Here is a 21,828-nt window from a genome sequence, read left to right as displayed (position 1 = left end):
ACATTCTTTTCCCTCGCACGAGCGTTTTCTGTACTATACCGGTCTATTCATTTTAAATGACATTTCTTGCTTGTATAATTTTGAATACACTTGTATTTTAATCAGTACTATAGTCTAAATCTAAAAATTGGTTAATAATTTCATATGTTTCCCTTTCTGTGCTAAGTTATGTTAATATCAAACTAGACGTGAAGTAATTGATTATGTATAATTCTTCGCCTATATTTTAACTTCAAACTACCTTGTTATGTGTAATTTTTTCGTCTGGGCACAGTTGCGATCTAATATTCTGTACATGTTTATCTGTGTGTAAACATTTGCAAACGCATATATATATATATATATATATATATATATATATATATATACACACACACACACACACACACACACACACACACACACACACAAAAGCATGCGCGCCTGTGTGTGGGTGTGGGTGTGGGTGCGATCTAATATTCTGTACATTTTTTGTGTAAGCATTTGTAAACAGTAGTATAGTGGGGCGATTCAGCGTCAATGGGAATTAGCATTAAAAACTACCCTGGGCCTGTTTAGCGTCTGTGTAAATTTAACATGGAGAAAAATCGTGGGCCTGTTTAGCGTCAAGGGGAATTAACATGGGGAATAAATCGTGGGTCTGTTTAGCGTCAAGGGGAATTGAACATGGGCAATAAATCGTGGGTCTGTTTAGCGTCAAGGGGAATTGAACATGGGAATAAATCGTGGGACTGTCTAGGGACAACACACACACACACACACACACACACACACACACACACATATATAAAATAAAAATTTGGGGGTAGGCAATTGAAAGTGGATCTCTTTTCGAGAAATGTGGGTGGCCCTGAAAAGGGCCTTTGGGTTTTATGTTAATGTATCCATTAACATAAAGGGCACCGCATTGGTCTTCTTCTTGTCCTTAGGCTGCGCCTGACTGCAGGACCGTAAATCAGGACTCTTTTGAGGCATCCTTGACTTTCTACATAGACTCTTCGCATCCACAGACTGGTGTCTGTCCTGTGGACAACTGTCCAGTTGGATCGGACATACATTAGCATGTCCGTCCTGAACATCATCGAAGACACAAGGGTTGATGATTCGACTGTGGTCCACATCTTGAGGCGCCGAGAGCAGGTGAATCAATGCAGTGAACTGCGCTTATTTATAGGTAGAGGAAGGATTGAAACGGATTGAGTTCATTGACCAATCCAAACACGCGTTACAAAATCCAGTCAGCCCACGTCCAATCGGAAGAGAGCAGTCTGTGACGTCACGTGGTCTATATAGATTCGCTAGCGCCCGTGTGTAGTCAATCCATGCGACAGTTATTTTCAACATGACGGAAACTCAGAAAACGATTAACTGGGGTGCACCAGACGTTGAGACTACACAAGGGAACCCGGACTTACTTTCAGAAGAGGTGAATTGGGATTTTGTGGATTTTCTTACCTCGCAAGAATTTGTTCCGGAACCTTCGTCACCTTCATTACCACACGTGGAGAATTTTAGACAGAGACAGAAAAAAGAATTGGAGAAATTTATACAGCGGCAAAAGGAAGCAGAACAAGCTTTTCTCCTACAGCAACAGCAACAAGAAGAAGAGGTAAGAGAAAAACAACAAGAAGAAGCAGCAAAGAAACAAGAGGGTGAAAGTCAAACCGTCACGGTACTGTTGGACATTTTAGCGGAGTTAAGAAATCTGAAACAAATGTATCAGACTTCTTTATCACGACCGAAGAGAATACGACCTTCCCGAGCTAAACACGCCAACCCTGTGACTAAGCCTACCGTACCACCCTTAGTGATTTCAACCAAATCATCATCATCAGAAGTAGGCCTCGGCCGTGGCAAAGGCTTAAGGCAGTTAAAGTTGATTGCTTAAACTCACACCTACACCAAAAAAGGCCCTTTTCAGGGCCACCCACGTCTCTCGAAAAGAGATACACTTTCAATTGCCAATAACTCAAAAAACCCCCCCAAAAAACAACCCATTTTACCCCTATAGTACGTGTCTGTGTATGAATACGTGAGTGTAGGTTCTTATTTCAAAATCAAAACCCAAAGACACTTACGTTATATAATTAATTTATTCTTTTATCAATATTTACAATTCAATTCACAATTCACAACCAAACACTCTAAAAAGTTCATAGACTTCTTCTGTTTTTTTTGTTTACTCTCTCTGTTTTTTCAATTTCTTCACCGTCACAGTCTTTTCCTCTTCTTCCTCCTCATTTTCTTCCCTTCTTCTTTTCTTCTCCTGTTTCTTTTTCTTCACCTGTCTGCTTTCTTCCTCCTCTTCTTCCTCTTCTTCTTTCTCTGAAGAATCCCTCTCTTCTTCTGACTCCTCTTGTTTCCTTTTTGGGCAATCTGGAGACCAATGTCCTTTTTCTTGACAATAATAACAGGTATCTTGACTTTTGTCTTTTCTAACCCCTTTTTTTCTTTTTTGACGGTCTGGACACTCTGAAGACCAATGCCCTTTCTTCTGACAGATATAGCAAGTATCTTAACTTTTATCTCGAAAGGAAGGAGAGTAGTCCGTCGGCTGGTCTGAAGAAAATTTTCTAATGACCCCTCGCAAAGCTCTGATGAAACGTTCGATTTGTGTAGTCTCTTCCATCGTTGTGCTCGGTTTGAGAGTGAAATGAATAGTGAAAGGACAAGACACATGCCCTTTATATACGCTGGTCTGCCATGACTATAAACTAGTCCATGGTGTTTAAATTTTAGTTATTTGACTTTTTTGCACTCAAGATGAAACGATCCAATTCATTCGAGAAGAAAGAAGAAGAAAGTAAGAGGCAGAAACGTGATCTATCGCCTCGTACCAGAGCTGAAGTCTTGGCACAAATTCATGCCAGTGATTTTGAAGAGGACATGAGCGAACCAGAATCCAAACCCTCTAAACAAAGTTCACCACCCTTAGTCAACCCTGAAAACTACTATTCCATTCGAGAGACAGAAAAGCGCTCCTCTAGAAAATTTAGAACCACGGCTTACAAATACACGGTGAAATTTAAAGATTTCAAGTCCGAAGTACCCTTAGAGAAAGCAGAAGGGTTCATCACCGGGGTGTGGGATTCTTTACTCACCACACTCAAGCGACAATGTCAACCCAAAGAAGACGATCGCTTGAGACTTTCCATACAACACGACGGTTTGAAATCCCCTGTTTGGATCGAGTTTAGCAGCCCTGCAGAATTGACCACTTCCAAAGTCATGGACAAGATTCAACACGTACAACAATCCAATGACCAGTTTGACATCACCGATGGAAAAGCCACACTGGACATGACCCACGTCTCTCCTCCTCAAGGGACCGGACAATGCAATAAGGTGTTATTGGTGAACAACCTTCGCAGCACCAAAAAGAGCCTCGTCCAAATTCACAACCCTCAAGATCAGATGTGTTTAGCCCGTGCCATCGTGGTGGGACGAATCTATGCCAACAGGAACGACACGGTAGAATGGAAAAGAACCTGGAAAACTATTCAACAATCCGACCGAGCCAAACAACGAAGTGAAGCAGAACTCCTGTTACAACAAGCTGGTCTGTCCAAAGACACACCCTGTGGCATTCCTGAAATGCAAGAATTGCAAGATGTCCTAGCTCCACTCTACACCTTGAAAGTGCACCCTCAAGAAGTACGCTGACCTCTGTTGTTTCGAGGGAAAGACTTTAAGGATGGAAAATACATTCACCTTTATCATCACGATGACCATTTTGATACCATTACCAGTATCACTGCATTCCTGGGATACAGTTATTACTATGAGAAATGTGACTATGGCTATAACAATCGAGAACAACACAAACATTACGGATTGAAATGCTCAGGATGTTTGGCCTCTCCACCCTGTCTGAGCGAAGGGCAAGAACCAGTGCACTGTCCTGCTTGTCTGCGCACGTTTGTCAGCCCTACCTGTTACCAACAACATCTGAAGACGCAAGGTTCACAGCAGAAATGTGCTTGTCAACTGCTGCGATTGTGCCCTACGTGTGGACAAGGCATACGTAGCAATAATGCCAAGGCACACGTATGTTCAGGAAAGAAAAAATGTCACATTTGTCACCACATCGTGGACTTGGAACACCAATGCTACGTGCAAAAATACCAACCCCCACCAGAGAAAGAGGACGGTCACAAGAAGAAAGGCAATTTCATTTTTTTTTTATTTCGAATGCATGCAAGAGGCCGGTATTCACATTCCTAATTTCTGCGTGGCTCATCGAGCGTGTGAGAAGTGCATTCAGGAACCTATCTTCAGTCATTGCCCTCACTGCAGCAAGATTCCCGGAGGGCGTGAAAAAATCTTTCGAGGACCGAACACGTTAGCCGATTTTGCACAATGGGTCTTAGACCCCATCGACAAGACGTGGAGCCAAGAGGACATCGAACGTTACGGAGATTGTCATCGTCATGCCACAGTGATGGCTCACAATTTCTCCGGATACGATGGACAGTTTCTTTTGAGATACTATACGGAACAAGGCACCGAGCGTCCTAAAGTCACTTTGAACGGAGCCAAAATCATTTTCATGCAAGTGGGATAAGTACAGTTTAAAGATTCGATGAGTTACTTGGCCATGCCTTTGAGCCGAATGCCTGAAACGTTTGGAATGACAGAAATGGCTAAAGGGTAATTTCCACACTTTTTCAATACGGAAGCCAATCAACACGCCGTTCTACCCCATTTACCTGAGGCTCACTATTACGACCCCGACAACATGCGTACCGAACAACGAGAAGCTTTCTACGCTTGGTACCAGGCTCACGCCTCGGACCCTTTCGACTTTCAGGAAGAAATGTTAAAGTATTGTCGTTCCGACGTGGACATTTTACGACGTTACTGTGGAAAATTTCGAGAACTGTTCATGGAACACGGAGGGGTCGATCCTTTGAAAGAAGCTTGCACCATTGCCAAAGCGTGTTCCTTAGTGTACCGGCAACGATTCATGCCTGAAAACACCGTGGCAGTCATCAGTCCTTAAACAACCAACTATCTCAAACGTCAATACTCGGTCAAAGCCCTACGCTGGTTACATTACTTGTGCGACAAGGAAGACAAATGGATTCAGCATGCCCGCAACGGAGGGGGCGAAAAGACCATCGGAACGCATTCGGTCGATGGCTGGGACTTAGAAAACCCGAAGATCGTGTACGAGTTTAACGGTTGCTTATTTCACGGATGTCCCGTCTGTTACCCTGACCGCGACACTAAAAATCAGTTTTTACAACGAACCATGGAAGACTTGTACCAGACTACTTGTCAGCGACGCCTAAAGTTAGAACAGGAAGGATACCAAGTGGTGGAAATGTGGGAACACGAGTACGATCACCGTTTGAAAACCGATCCCGAGTTTAAACGCCTCGTGGAAAGTTACCAGTTCATGGACCCGCTGAACCCGAGGGATAGTTTGTACAGAGGAAGGACCAATGCCACGTGTTTGCTGTACCAAGCCGACGAAGAGAAAGGAGAAGAAATGAAATACTTGGACGTGTGTTCGCTGTATCCTTACGTGTGCAAATATTGTCGCTTTCCTGTAGGGCACCCACAATTGTTGACGGAACACATCGACCTGAAAAACATTCGAAGGTCTGATCAAGTGTGAAGTTTTACCTCCCACGGACTTGTACCATCCCGTGTTTCCTCACCATTGCCAAGGCAAACTGATGTTTCCTTTGTGCCGTACTTGTGCAGAAACGTGCAACCAAGATCAACCTTGCCATCACACCCAGGAAGAACGGGCCTTGACGGGGACGTGGGTCAGCGTAGAATTGTTCAAAGCTCTGGACATGGGATACCAACTGTTAGAAGTGTACGAAATTTGTCACTTTCCCAAGACACAACAATATCACAAGGGTGACCCCACTCAGAAAGGCATTTTCGCCGACTACGTGGATGCCTTTTTGAAACTGAAGCAAGAAGCCAGTGGCTATCCGTCCTGGTGTCACACTCCCGAAGACCAAAAGACATTCAAAGAGAAATACCGGGCACAAGAAGGCATCTCTTTAGATCACATCGAGAAAAACGAAGGCAGGCGATCGTTTGCCAAAGTGATGTTAAATTGCTTGTGGGGTAAAATGGCACAACGACCGTGTTTACCCAAGACGGAATATTTGACAGAACCTTCCCGCTACCTTCAGATGATTCACGACAAAACCAAATTCATGAAACACGTGGACGTCGTTCGCGAGGATTTGATCTTAGTCAATTACGAAGAAGATCTGGACTTTGTAGAAGCCGACGAATTTGGAAATGTCATCATTGCGGCTTATGTGGCAGCTCATGCTCTCTTAAAATTGTACAAAGCTTTAGAACTGTTAGGGGAACGTGCCCTGTACTTTGACACGGACAGTTGCATTTACATCCATCACCCGAGTCAACATCACCCTGACATCGAAGGAGACCGTTTAGGAGCCTGGACAGACGAGCATCCCGACGACAAGATTCGAAGTTTCGCCAGTGGCGGTCCAAAAAATTACGGCTACGAATACCGGGACAAACAAGGAGAAGTGCACACGACGTGTAAAGCGAAAGGATTGACTCTGAATTATCGTACCAGTCGAGTGGTCAACTTTTGGGTACTGAAAGAAGCAGTCTGGAAAAGATGAACACTTTAAAGTGACCACCTATCAACCGAACAAGATTGTACGTTTACCCACTCACCACATCGTCAGTCGACCCTTGGAAAAAGTCTGTCAAATCGTATACCAGAAGCGAGTGCGACTTCCCAATCATTTCACCTTACCGTATGGACACGTTGGTATAAAACATCGGTTGTAAGAGGATAGTCACCCACCAGAAGCATGACTTCGCCACAGCAAGAATCGAGTGAGAAACCCTATGAGAACTCCAAGTTCAAACCCTACCCTTTTCCAGTCTTCTTACCTGACTATTGTGATTGTGCTCGTCGATTGGACACGTTTCAGAAATGGCCTACGGATAGGGAAGGATTACCTTCGTCACATGTTTTAGCTAGAACAGGATTTGTCTACTTGGGACCTGAGTCAGGATTGGGATACGAAGTACAGTGTTTCGCTTGCGGACTGAAGTTACGAATGGATCTATGTATCTACAAAGATTCAGCTATTCTGGAACATACTCGATGGTCTACGCACTGTCCTTACCTTTCTATGGCCTTTCCACCCATGACACTACGGTACAATGATGACGGCACCTTAGAGACGGTACCTTCCAAAACTAGACATAAAAAACATAAAAAAGGAACGATGTACAAGCTTGAGACTGCATTGCGACTAGTATAAAAAGGGACTATGGTCAAGATCGATAGTTCATTGTGACTTCCTACCAAGATCGAGCGAACAAGATGAATACTTTCAGAGAAACACAAAACAAGTTCAGACAGGCACAATTCAAGTGTGGGACTTCTGAAGTGGAATGCGATTGTGAGCCTTGCGATGGGAACGATGCTGTACACTGTGACCTTAGCGATGCCGTAAAGCATCATGTGAACTTTGTTCTCACTACCCCTATCATGGAAAGTGATGTTGTGCGTGCCAAACCTGAGGGATGCGAAAGCGATGCTGCTCGTCCTCTTGGACACTTTACTGGGTTTCGGTTTAAAGGTGGATGTTCACCTTCACGTCTACCCTCCTACGGATGTCATCCAGCCCTGAGCAAACTCCTGTCCATGTCACCCAACCCTCATCGAAGCGAACCTGTGAAAGACGAATATTCGTTTCCTGTGCGTTTGTCGGAATACTGCGACTTTGAAAATCGTCTTCAATCGTTCAAATGAAAATGGCCTAAGTATCTGGGAGGACCGACCCCCGAAGAATTAGCCAGAGCCGGATTGTTCTACTTGGGCGAAGGAGATAAAGTCAAGTGCTTCAGTTGCGGTGTGTCACTTCATCACTGGGAACCGCAAGATTCGGCCTACGTAGAACATGCTCGATGGTCACCGAATTGTCATTACTTACCCTTAGTGGGACCGAGACATTGAAGTAACTTACCATAATCTGTTTATGGATACTTTGCAAGAGAACATTCGTGCTTTGCCTGTGGAGTTGAGAGAACGCATTTACCGAGAGCTGGTCAAAATACAAGTAAAACGTAAAGAACAGTTGCATTCGTTACGTCACCTGTGTTTGAACCACTTGTACCTGAATGCTATACAAGGACTGATTGAGTTGAAAGTGTTCCATTGGACAGACATTGATCAACGACCCCCTGGTTATAAAAAGAACTGGTTTGGTATGGATGATTCTATCTACTACATTGTAAACGTACTGGATCCAATTCCAGAGGAAGAGTTAACGAATTACCAACATCTTTTACGCAATGTCAACTTAGTGAAAGAGGAAACTTCTGAACGAATTTTAATGTGTAGATTAGTGATGAAACGATTTAGATTCGACAATGAATTAAAACCATGTCTGTGCAAACGGTACATTTCTTGTGTCAGACAAAAGAGGATTTAGTATGACCTATTCATGGATACTTTACAAGAGAACATTCGTGCTTTGCCTGTGGAGTTGAGAGAACGCATTTACCGAGAGCTGGTCAAAATACAAGTCAAACGTAAAGAACAGTTGCATCCGTTACGTCACCAGATCTGTAACCACTGGTACATGAATGGTATAAAAGAACTGATTCGTCAGAAATTGTTTCAGTGGTCAGACATTGTTCAAAATTTTGAGGTCTCCAATGATCGACATGTTCATAATTTTGGTTACTTCGAGATTCACCTAGTGCAACGCATTGAGGAAGACAAGTTAAAGGATTACAGAGAAAAAGTAGGTGAAGACAGAAGTGAAGACAGAAGTGAAACAAGAGCCGATATCCCCTGTTCAGACATCCTCCTCCTCGACACCTATTGCCGGTCGCACACGCAAAGCATTGCAATCCAAGAAAATACTCAAAGAGAAAAAGAGTAGCATCCTCCAAGAGTGGGTGCCTTATTAACACACAAAAACAAAAAAATGGAAAACGTGTTAGCCAGCATTTACTACGATCCCTCCCATCCTGAAGGTTACGCAGGAGTTCAAAAATTGTATCGTGCTGCCAAAACTCGACTGAAAAGTCTCCGTTTACCTCAAGTGCAACGATGGTTACAAGAACAAGCTCCCTACACTTTACACAAACCCATTAGACGCAAGTTTTCCAGAAGTCGCACCCGAGTGGAAGGCATCGATCAACAATGGCAAGCCGATTTAGCCGAAGTCTCTAATTTGGCCAGTTACAATCGCGGCTACAAATATTTGTTTTGTGTCATCGACGTCTTTTCCAAATTTTCCTGGGTCGTGCCCTTGACTTCCAAATCGAGCAGTGAGTTAGTGCGAGCCCTGCAACGGGTGTTGAAACAAAGCGGTCGTCACCCTCTTCGATGGCAAACGGACAAAGGTACCGAATATATGAACCAAGCTTTCCAAAAAGAATTAAAGAAACGTGACATTCATTTTTTTACCACCGAGAATCTGAAACCAAAGCCAGCATCGTGGAACGTTTTCAACGCACTTTGAAAGAACGCATGTGGAAATATTTTACGCATCACCACACTCTGAAGTACATCGACATCCTACCGCACCTGGTGCAAGCGTACAATCAATCTTGCCATCGAAGCATCGGACGTGCCCCGCAAGAAGTGACTCCCGACAACGAAGTGCTGGTGTTTGAGCGCCTGTTTGGTACGTCCCCGACGAGGGCTGTCCCCAAGAAAAGTGGAGAGTTGACCGTAGGAGATTGGGTGCGCATTGGCAAAACCAAAGGCACTTTCGACAAAGGTTACTTACCTAACTGGACCACTGAATTGTTTCGTGTTACTGGACGAGTGCGTGGCCGTGATCCTGCCGTCTATAAATTGGAAGACATGGACGGAGAAGTACTCAAAGGAACGTTTTATTTGCCCGAGTTACAACGTGTCACCAAAAAAGAAGACGACGTGTACGACATAGAAAGCATTCTCGAACGCAGAACCCGTAAAGTAGGCAAACGACGTGTCAAAGAAGTCAAAGTACGTTGGAAAGGATATCCACCCAGTTTTGATTCTTGGATCGAGGTTTCGCAAGTCATCGACTATAAAAAGAAGTGACCATCATGCCCATTCACACAGACGCAGCTACGTCGACCACTCCTTCACCCAGTTCTTCTCTGCAAGATTTACAAAAACAACCTTTGTGGGTGTGGTGTGGAGAACGTGTGCCTAAAACGCAAATCGTCTTTTTCTGCCAAATCTTCGTGGTGTATTGTGTCATCGGGGCAGCCATTGCCAATTTGAGTTTGCAACAAGGAGACAAACAACTGTGGGCCATTTTATTGAGCAGTTGCATCGGTTACCTGCTTCCCAATCCCTCCCTGGAATTCTCCTCGAACGGGAACCACGGGAACCTTGTGTCCAGTGCCAGTGCCAGTCACCACTCCAATAACAACAACAACCCTATTTTGGGCGGAGACACGCCTCTGAGGTCCAGTAATCCCTCGGACAGCCACAGAACTCTGGAATTATGAGTCACACTAACCAATTTTACTTAACCTTACCCAGTGACAGTTCCATGGAGGTGTTTCCCAAGAACACGTTGTGCTGTTACACGGCGAAATTACCTCAGGCCATCGCATTAGATCACGAAGCCCATTGGGAGGTGGCTTTGGTAGAAATCATTTACCCGACCCAAGTCCTCAATGTCCTTCCCAATCAAAATTTTTTTTACGGTGGAAGTTCATGACGAGCAAATGCAAAAGTACTTGAATACCCATGTCAATTATAATCACAAAGCCTATGATGACAAAGCTCAAACGTGGTCCTACCAATTGTTCGCTCCCCCACGCTATTATTTTAGTGGTCAACATTTGGTGAGCACCATAGCCTCCAGGTTTAATGTCGTGTTTCTGAAAGCTTTGGAAAGTGTCACAAAAAGTGTCACCCTGGAGTACCACAAAACAGCTCGTCGCTTCCTGATGAAATTTCCTGAGGGGGGTAAAATCATGTCTTTCTTATTTTGTCCTGAATTGTTTGCCATGTTGGGCGGGGACATGGAGCTGAGGAAGATAGTAGAACAAAAACAAAAACCCGAATTACCAGTCATTTCCGACAACGATACTTTTGCCAAGTTTTTTCTTACCCCGGTAGAACTGAACCAAGGACTGAATTTGATGTTTGTGTACTCCGATGTCGTGGAGTACAACGTGGTGGGACACACCTCCGTGCCGTTACTGCGTGTCATTCCTTTCAAAGTGGATTATGCCACGAACGCTGAAGAGGAAGGTGGAAACACTTACCACGTTCACCGCGAATTTGTACATCCTCAATATCTGCCCGTCACCAAATCGTATTTGGACACGGTCAACATTGCTATAAAAGGAGATCTGGGACAAAATATTCCATTCACCAAAGGAAAAGTCACGGTGAAACTCCATTTTCGCAAATGGTTCTCTCACTACTCGTAAGTCATGTATCCAGTGTACCGAGGGGTTGCTCGACAGCGAGGACACGGTTTAGGAGATATGTTAAAATCGGCCTTTCGTTCGGTGGCCCCGGTGTTGAAACCGATGGTGACACGCGGATTGCACGCCTTGAAAGATGCAGCATTGACGCAAGGCAAAGAATTTCTCCAAAATGTCATCATCGACAAACAAAACCCTAAAGAAGCTTTCTTGAGGGCAGGCAAAAATGTCTTGCTGCAAACGGGTAAAGACCTTTTGGGCCGACGAGAAACTCCTATAAATGCCCTGCACGCTACCGAGTCAGGCATTCAGCAAGGACAAGGCAGAAAGAGACGACGAATAAAACGCCCTTTCACCAGACTTCACACGTCTAAAGCTAGAAAGACAAAGAAAAGAAGAACCGTTCGAGACTTAGACGTTTTCGATTATTGAGACATAGAAAAAATGATGCACCGAGAGTCTTGCTCATGTTCCAAGTCGGAACTGGAACTGTTTGCAATGCCACCCACCATGATGAAGATGCAAGAATCCCAGTGGGTGGAATTTCATCCCGTCTCCTCTTTGACGGATTCAGCACCTATCGAGTTTGAAATCAAAGGACAGCCCGAAGATTACATCGATCTGAATAGCAGTTACTTGTACTTGAAAGTCCAAGTAATCAAAGCGGACAACACTCCTTCTTGAGTCAATGACAAAGTAGCTGCCGTCAACAATTTCATGCATTCTTTGTTCAGCTCAGTGGATCTGTACTTGAATAACAAACTAGTCAGCAGCAGCATGGATACTTACCCTTATCGCGCCTACCTGGAAAATCTCTTAACGTACGGAAAAGAGGCCAAGAATACTCATCTGGATGCTTGTGTGGTATGGAAACCTGACACAGCGGGTATAACCACGTTTACCGACCAAGCTATTGCACCAGAAGATGACAATCCTCACAATGCGGGATATATAGCTCGACGACTGAAAATGAAGCAAAGTCGTAGTTTAGAACTGATGGATCGTTTGCATTTGGACATGTGGTTGCAAGAAAAGTATTTGCTGAACGGAGTGGATGTCCGCCTGAGACTGAATCGTAGCAGTGCTGCATTCCATTTGATGGCTGATGCCTCTTACAAAACTATCATTCAAGAAGCCTGACTTTACGTGCGTCGTGTGGAAGTGTTGCCTAAAGTGGGAAACGACATCAGTCAGACGTTGAGCAGAACGACCGCCAAGTATCCCATACGACGCGTGGAAGTGAAAACGTTCACCATTTCTGCCGGACTGCGATCCATGATCGAAGATCATCTGTTCCAAGGACAGTTACCCAAACGTTTAATCCTTGGCATCGTGAGCAATGCAGCCTTCAACGGAGCCTACGATCAAAATCCTTTTGAGTTTAGGCATAACAATGTGTCCAAGATTGAAGTCAGTCGCGACGGCAAGACCTTGTGTACCCGACCTTTCGAACCTGACTTTAGTGGCAAGAACAATTACTTGAGGTCGTACTTGTCCTTTTACGAAGCCAAGGGGCAGTTAGGAACCAACACCAGTCACGGTATTACGTACGAGGATTATGCAGGAGGTTATGCTTTGTGGGCTTTTGATTTTACTCCAGACCAAGGCAGCGACGAGGGACATTTCCACCCTATAAAATCGGGTCAGATTCGAGTAGAAATTCAGTTTGCAAAACGAGACCCTGATGTAACGTTGAACGTTATTCTGTATGCAGAATTTGACAATACGATAGAAATCAACAGTTTGAGAGAAGTCATTCTAGATTATTAGAAACCATGGAAGACTGTTATCCCTCTTTACCTAGTGGAGAAATTTTAGACATGGAATGTAAGGAAACCGTGGAAGAAGAAGTTATCATGATGAAGTCGAGATGGCCAGAACAAGAAGCCCATTTAGTCTCCTGTTTCGCCAAACACTTGGTCGAAAAAATGACGGAATTGATCAAGAAAAATTGCTATGGATGTCAAAACGATCATCCCAGTCAAATTCAACACGATAAATGTCTGATGCTGAATCAAGAAGAAAAATTGGACGAGTATCTGGACGAAGCTTGGAGTCTCATCTCAGACGAAGTCGTGTTGCACCAGTGGTATAAAGACTTGCGTGAACATTCTTGTCCACCATTAACCACTCAAGAGATCCATCGTATCGAAGCTGTCCTGAATCAGAGTGAGGAGACGAAATGAAGAAACGTTCATTTGTCAGACATTTTCAAGCAAAAAGTCAGGATCGAATTGATGTCATATTATTACCTGTGAAGAAGAAGAAGAAGAAAACAACACAAAACATGGATACCTGGGAACTTTATTACCTTTTGAACCACAGTTCGTATACGGCTTCTTGGAATCCTGTCGTCTGTGCTAAAGATGAACTCCCTCATCGCAGTCCTCAAGACCATCTAGCTTATGTGATCAACACGGACGACAGTCATCTCCCAGGAACCCACTGGGTAGCCGTCTACTTTCCTCAAGAAGGATGTGTGGAATATTTCGATTCGTACGGATTGCCTCCTTTGGAAGACGATATCATTGACTTTATGAGAAGAAATGCTCAGACCACCCTATTCAATAATGTAAAATTACAAGGCACAGATTCCTTGGTGTGTGGACAATATTGTGTGTATTTTCTGCATCATCGCAGCCTGGACTATTCCTTAGAACATTTAGTGACTCATTTTGATCCTCGTTCTTCTTCTAGAAATTATGTGAAAGTAGATCAATGGTTTTGTGACCATTATGCTTATCTTTTGTCTCTAGCTAGGAAACGTAGTGACCATCAATGGCCTAATGACTTCCAACAGTGGAAATCACAATTTCATTCACAACGTTGTCAGCCCTGTTTAAAGTAGAGTGTTAATTGAAAAAAAATGTTTGAGATTTGGAAAAAAAAATGTTTGATGTTATATTGTTGGATTATTGTTAAAAATGTTAGAGTTGTTGGTTAGTGTTAAGTGATTTTGAATAAAAAATGTTGTGTTTTGAAAAAAATGCCTTTGTGGTTTGTTTGACTATAGAAATCTTGATTCATGCTCTTTGACTTCTTACTATCCCTCTCATGGCACTCATTGAACGTTCCGGCTCGAAAACCATAGAGGGATGTTTTCCTTCACGTGCGCGCTTTGACTTTAAGAACCGGGGTAGTTTCAAGTCTAACCATCCATTGTCGACTCATCCTCCTACGAAGATGTGCTCCAAACTAGCTAAGCTAAACGAAGCCTACGTGAATTTGCATAGGGACAGACACAGTCTGATACCGAAGCCTGAAGAGATAGAGAATGTGAGAATGCTAAAAGTCACTGAAGACCTGATAGAAGAGCTCTTCAGAGAAGAAGTGAACAGGGAGAAAGAAGAATGGACAGAGAAGTACAGACTTCAGAGACAGCAGCAACAGCAACAACAACAGCAGCAACAGCAGCAGCAGCAGCAACCTGAACCTGACAGAGGCTTTGTCGATTGTCGTATCGACACCAAAGAGTTCTTCTTCTCTTTCCGAAGAAGCAGACCTATCGTCAGAAAGTCTATCCTCAGAGGACGTCGCATTCTTAGAAACTAAATGATTGCCATAGCAAACAAAAAACAGCCCTTTTCAGTGCTACCCAATACTCTAGAAAAGAAATAACAATCAATTTGCCAATGTGTGTATGTAGAGTAGTGTGAATATAAACACTGACTCTTTTTTCATAGTGTGAGTGTATGTGTTTGTGTATATGATTGTGTGTTTGTAAGTGCTCACGTACGTTTGTGTGGATAGTAGATTATGATGATTTTTTTTTTTGCTGTTTGACGTGTGGGGAGAGTAGATTTGGGGTTTGATTGGATTGCTTTGCGTATGTGGATAGTATATTATTTGTTTAATAAAAATTTTTAGAATAGTGGTGGGTAGTATAAAAAGTGAGTGAGTGTTTCTTTTGGGTCCGCGCGTTTGTTTGGTCATGATCTAGGTAAGACAATTTTGTTTTAGGGGGATGTTTTCCATCACGTCCGCGCTTTCAGTATAAATTAAAAATCGTTCGGCAGTCTAGCTACCCTTGTTGATTGATCAACACCACCAGAATGAACACCAGACTAGCTAAACTGCTTGAACTTCATGTACACCTGGAATATGCCAGGCGTATAGTGAATGAGCTGGCTGCAGAGGCCATCGTAGAAGAGGGAAGGATGAAAGAGGACAAGAGAAGAAACAAAGAAGAGGAGGAGAGAAGAAACAAAGAAGAGGAAGAAAAGGAGAGAGGAAATTTCAGAATCCCAGAGACAGAAGATTGGGGTTCTGAAGCCACTTATCCCGCCTCTGCTCTCCCCCAAAAAAGAGTGAAAAGAGACTGGGGAAGAAGATGTGTGTGTGGTGCCAGGTCTGGAAGGTGCCATCATTAACCAGGTGCAATGGAGTTCAAAAACAAACAGCCCTTTTCAGGGCTACCAAATACTCTAGAAAAGAAATCGTAATCGATTTGCCAATGTGTGTATGTAGAGTAGTGTGAATATAAACACTGACTCCTTTTTCTTGTGTGTGTGTGTGTGTGTGTGTGTGTGTGTGTGTGTATGTGTTTGTTTGTAAGCGCTCACGTACGTTTGTGTGGATAGTAGATTTGGGTTTAATTTTAATGTTTTGCGTGTGTGAATAGTAGATTAGGGGTTTGTTTATTGATGCTTCACGTATGTGGATAGTAGATCATATGAAATGAGAAAAGTCCGCGCTTTAACTATAAAACTAACAGTGTTTGCCATTGGAGCCCATTCCACGGAATAAGCAAACAATAAGATGCCAGCAGCTTCAGCTTTGTATAACAACCTTATGGGAAGTTGGTACTGGATGGTGGATGGATTGAATGTAGCAGAAAGGCTTGAACAGGAATGGAGGCATGCAGTGACAAAAGACTTCGTCTCAAGACAAGTAACCAGCCTCCACTTAGCAATCGATATTGTGAAAGAAATGATAGAGGATGAGGAGAAGAGAATCAAAGGTTTCATTAACCCACCGTATCTGAAAGTGGGCAAGTTGAAAGAAGCCATAGTATATGTGACGAGTGTAAGGTGTTTTTTAGAAGACATTGTAGAATGGACATATTGGTCTTTTGTGAAGTGGGGCTTAGACAAGCTTAAGAAAGCGGAAGAAGTAATGAGGAAAGTGCTGACCGAAGAGGTCAAGAACATCAAAGAAAAGTGGTCAAAGGAAAGAAAAGAAGAAGAAAATAGAAAGAAAAAGGAAGAACTAGAGAAACTAAACGCTAACTGGATGAAAATCCAACAGAAGTTCCGAGCAATGGGTCACCCGGACTGGATACCGGAAACAGAAAAGAAGAAGAAAGGAATGATGGAAAAAATAAGGGGATGGATAAAGAAGTTAAGGAGTTAGATAAAGAAGAAGAAACCCAAAGGCCCTTTTCAGGGCCACTCCAATTTCTCGAAAAGAGATCCACTTTCAATTGCCTACCCCCAAATTTTTATTATATATATATATATATATATATATATATATATATATATATATATATATATATATATATATATATATATATATATATATATATATATATATGTGTGTGTGTGTGTGTGTGTGTGTGTGTGTTGTCCCCAGACAGTCCCACGATTTATTCCCATGTTCAATTCCCCTTGACGCTAAACAGACCCACGATTTATTGCCCATGTTCAGTTCCCCTTGATGCTAAACAGACCCACGATTTGTTCCCCATGTTAATTCCCTTTGGCGCTAAACAGGCCCACGATTTTTCTCCATGTTAAATTTACATAGACGCTAAACAGGCCCAGGGTAGTTTTTAATGCTAATTCCCATTGACGCTGAATCGCCCCACTATACTACTGTAAACGCATATATGAGCAGTAAGTGTGTATATCTATCTATCTATGAATACTGCCTTCAGCTCTGTCAGAGCATCCAGTCAGCAGCAAATATTGGAAACATCAGAGGAATGTTTGATGACATAAAGAAAGGCATGGGTCCCACGAAGAAAGTGACAGCAGCACTGAAGTCAGCCACAGACGATACCATCCACAACAAGGGCAAGGGTAAAGTTTTCGCACGCGTCATCCTGGACAGACTGCAGACGCTTGCTGACAGAGTGTACCCAGAGTCGCAGTGCGGGTTCCGCGCAGAGAGGTCCACAATCGACATAATCGTCTCTGTCAGGCAACTGCAGGAAAAATGCAGAGAACAACACAGACCCCACTTCCTGGCCTTTATAGACCTTCCCAAGGCATTTGATCTGGTCAGCAGAGACGGACTCTTCACAATTCTGGCGAAAATTGGTTGCCCTCCAAAGCTGCTAAGCATGATCCAGTCCTTCCACGATGACATGAAAGGCACAGTGCAGTACGATGGCTCAACATCCGACCCCTCTGACATCCACAGTGGCGTTAAACAAGGCTGCGTCCTTGCCCCCACGCTCTTCCGCATCTTTTTCGCAGTCCTGCTCAAGCACACCTTTGGGACGTCCACAGAAGGGATTTATCTGCACACGCGATCAGAAGGCAGACTTTTCAACCTGGCACGACTGAAGGCAAAGAGCAAAGTGAGTGAAGTAACCATCAGGGACATGCTATTCGCAGACGATGCTGCTCTAGCCACCCACACAGAAGCTGAGCTCCAGCGCCTGATGGCCCGCTTTTCTAAAGCATATGATGAGTTTGGGTTAACCATAAGCCTAAAGAAAACAAACGTGATGGTTCAGGACGCGGACCCCAAGCATCATCATCAACAACTACGAACTTGAGGTGGTGAGTCAGTTCATCTACCTCGGCTGCACCATCACCAACAACCTCTCGTTCGATGCTGAGCTCAACAAGCGGATCGGAATGGCATAAACAACTTTCTCCAGGTTGTCGCAGAGAGTTCGGAACAACAGCATGCTGCCCTGAACACTAAGATCACCGTGTATCATGCCTGCGTGCTAAGCACTCTCATGTACGCCAGTGAAACCTGGACTCTGTACACCTCACAAGAGAAAAGACTGAGCGACTTTCACATGCGATGCCTCCGACGCATACTCGGGATCACCTGGAGCGATCGAGTAACAAACAACGAGGTGCTCGAGCTTGCCAAGATTCCCAGCATGGTCACACTCCTCCACCAATGTCGCATCAGATGGCTGGGCCATGTACGTTGGATGGATGACGGACGGATCCCCAAAGACATTCTTTATTCGGGACTCGCCTCTGGCAAAAGGTTGATCGGACAGCCACATCTTCGCTTCAATGATGTCTGCAAGCACGACATGAAAGCCCTTGATATCGATGTCAACACCTGGGAAGAACTCGCTCTAGACAGATCAAGCTGGCGACATGCTCTGATCACTGGTCTGAAAGCCGGAGAGAACAAGCTACGCTTGCTAGCTGATGAAAGACGATCGCAGAGGAAGAAGAAGCAGCTCCAACCAACACCAGACGCAACCTTCAAGTGCAGTAAGTGCAGCAGGGACTGCCACTCCCGCATTGGATTACATAGCCACAGCAGACGCTGCACAACCACCAACCGGGTCATCTCTCATGGGCGCAGTTCCATCGTCTCTCGAGACTAACGGATGCCAACACACTATCTATCTATCTATCTATCTGTATAGGCGCGCGCGTGTGGGTGTGGGTGCGTGTACGGGTGAGCGGGTATATCGAGGATGGATCCAGATACTAATATGTCACTTGTATATGTTAACATGTAAATACTGACTACATATTATATGAAAATGAACAACAAAAAAATATATTTGTGAATGTGCAGCTGATTATATACAAATAAATATGTGTACTATGTTCTACATACATACATACATACATACATACATACATACATACATACATACATACATACATACATACATACATACATACATAGACCGCTCCGGTGGTGTAGTGGTAAGAGCGTACGCCTCGGATGTGGGTTGTCGTGGGTTGGATCACCGATTGAGTCATCCCAAAGACTTACAAAAATGGTACTAACAGCAGCTTCGCTTGCCGCTCAGCATAAAGAGGTTAGTGTTAGGACTGGTCGGCCTGGTGTCAGGATAATGTGACTGGGTGGGACATCATGATACGTGTCTGCGGCATGATGCCCCAGTGCTAGACATCACTATAAACTGCCACACTGCAAACATCGTAGCGATCTGACTGAAAAATTGTTAAAGCTACGTTAATAATCCAAATCACACACACACACACACACACACACACACACACACACACATACATACATACATACATACATACATACATACATACATACATACATACATCCATACATACAGACAACACGTATTGATATATTCTTTTATATATAACATGGAATGAGCTGTACATGTACGACTCCGACTCTAATGCGTGGAAGCATATACAGATATACACAATATCATAATGATGAATAATTGTGGGACTCGGTCAACCAGAACATGCTGCATGAAACGCCGGTATTGCTGAATTATAAATAACGGAAATACACGATACGACTTTGCAAAATAGTTACATGTGAGTGTGTGTGAATGGTAGTTTCAGCGTAGCTTTACAAATGTTTCAGTCTTATCGCTATGATGTTTGCAGTGTGGAAGTTTATAGTGATTTGTAGCATTGGGTATCATGCCCTAAATATGTGGCTTCATATCTCACCCAGTCACATTATCCTGACACTAGGCCGGCCATTCCTAATACTTAACTCTTAATGCTGAGCGCCAGACGAGGCAACTGTTAGCTTACGGTTATCAGATACTGAGGTCTGTTATTAATACGAAAAGCCTCGTAGCTAATAAACAGCTAAAAAGAGGCAAAGATTTTTTTAAATTTAGGCTCTTGGACGAAACCTCATTAGTAAGAAGAACGGATCTCAAATACATCGCGTACAATTTTGAGGGACGCATCTCTGGTGATTGGGTATATACATTGATTTACAGATAACTCGAAACACGCCAAAACTCATTCACGTTAAACAAATACAACACATCCCTTTGGGACCGGTGATCGTCATAAAGAGTCGTCCGGCCCCCCCCCCCCATTATTTTACTATTAATGCGAGCAATGCGACCTCTGTCGAAAGGTCGGAGCCCAAAAGTGACCTTTGCATGCTACTCTTGCAACAACCAAACCACTACACACCATGCTGTCAACACAGACATCCAACTCGCAAACATCCATTCCAGAACAAGCAACTGTGACTCTTTTAACTACCAATCTTGTCACACAGCATCAAGACCCTAAAATAAATCATGGCTGTACTTCATGCACCCCAAAAATATTCCCCTGGAAATAAGAGAGGAATCATTAGATGTTGAAGCAGCTTCTTCACTTGAAGGCCAAGAAATGGGACAAATAACCAAAATGAACCAACGCAAAAGCACACGTTTTGTAAAGGACACGAAGCAGCCAACAGGGACTATATGGAATATTAATTCTTTACTTTCTGCTCTGTGTAAAAATTGGTGACCAAGGACCGTACATGGACTATGAAGGAGGTGAAAGATATTCAAACGACACGGAGAAGAACATGACAAAACACACTGACAATGGTATCATAATTTCAGGTGTTCACCAGTCTTCTTGTAAACGTAAATCTTTTGCATACAATTCATACGTATTTGTTTTGTACAAGACACGTATTTTAGTATATCTTCCGCTATTATCTAACTGCATTTGTCACTATTATTCATTCTTTAATTGTATATGTAACATTTTCTTGCTGTATATGCACGGTGTTATTTCTACAGCTTTCATAAACTATCTTTTATATTCCTAATTTAGTCTCTTGAACCAGTTTTTCTTTACATTACAAATGCCTTCAGTACGTTTTCATAATTTCTCTGTGCATTTGCAATTCGCGCACGTGGCGAACATGCTACGTTACTGAGCTGTCTCCCTCCAATTTAGTCATGCACAGTACTAACTGGATTAGTTTGTTGTAAAACACATTTTATCATATTTACTTCCGCTAAGAGGTCCACATTAAAAAGATAGTTTATACCAAACTTGCAATTGATTTTATTTGCATTTACAAACAAATATGTCACTGATGTGAAGATTTTCTGAAGGGAAAATTTATATTTTAATGATATGCAAGGTTTTTCATAAGCATTGAGAGGAAAAAGCTGCTGTTAGAGTATTTCGCACACGTCTTGAAAATGGCATGTTCTATTAGGACAGCTGTAGTACACGGAACTGGCCACGATTTTCTAGAATTACATCTACCTTGTGCAAGGCAAAAGTTCAAGTGTCATTACGTTTTGTGAATGTTGATTATTTATTGATTATATTTTTCTGCATGAAGTATCTCTTTATTTTTTTTCACTAAAAAGCGTCATGGAAAACCAAACGACAGTGACGAAAATCCGATTGTATCTAACAGTGCGAGCACATTTGTAAACATTAAAATAGAAACTTCCTTGTGGCGTAGGTATAGCCTACGCACAAATGATGTAAATACAAA

This window comes from Sinohyriopsis cumingii, chromosome 6 (genome assembly GCF_028554795.1).
Source record: "Sinohyriopsis cumingii isolate HCF-2022 chromosome 6, ASM2855479v2, whole genome shotgun sequence".
Lineage (NCBI taxonomy): Eukaryota > Metazoa > Mollusca > Bivalvia > Unionida > Unionidae > Sinohyriopsis > Sinohyriopsis cumingii.
The sequence above is the reverse complement of the archived record's forward strand: the minus strand, read 5'-3'. Positions refer to the sequence as shown.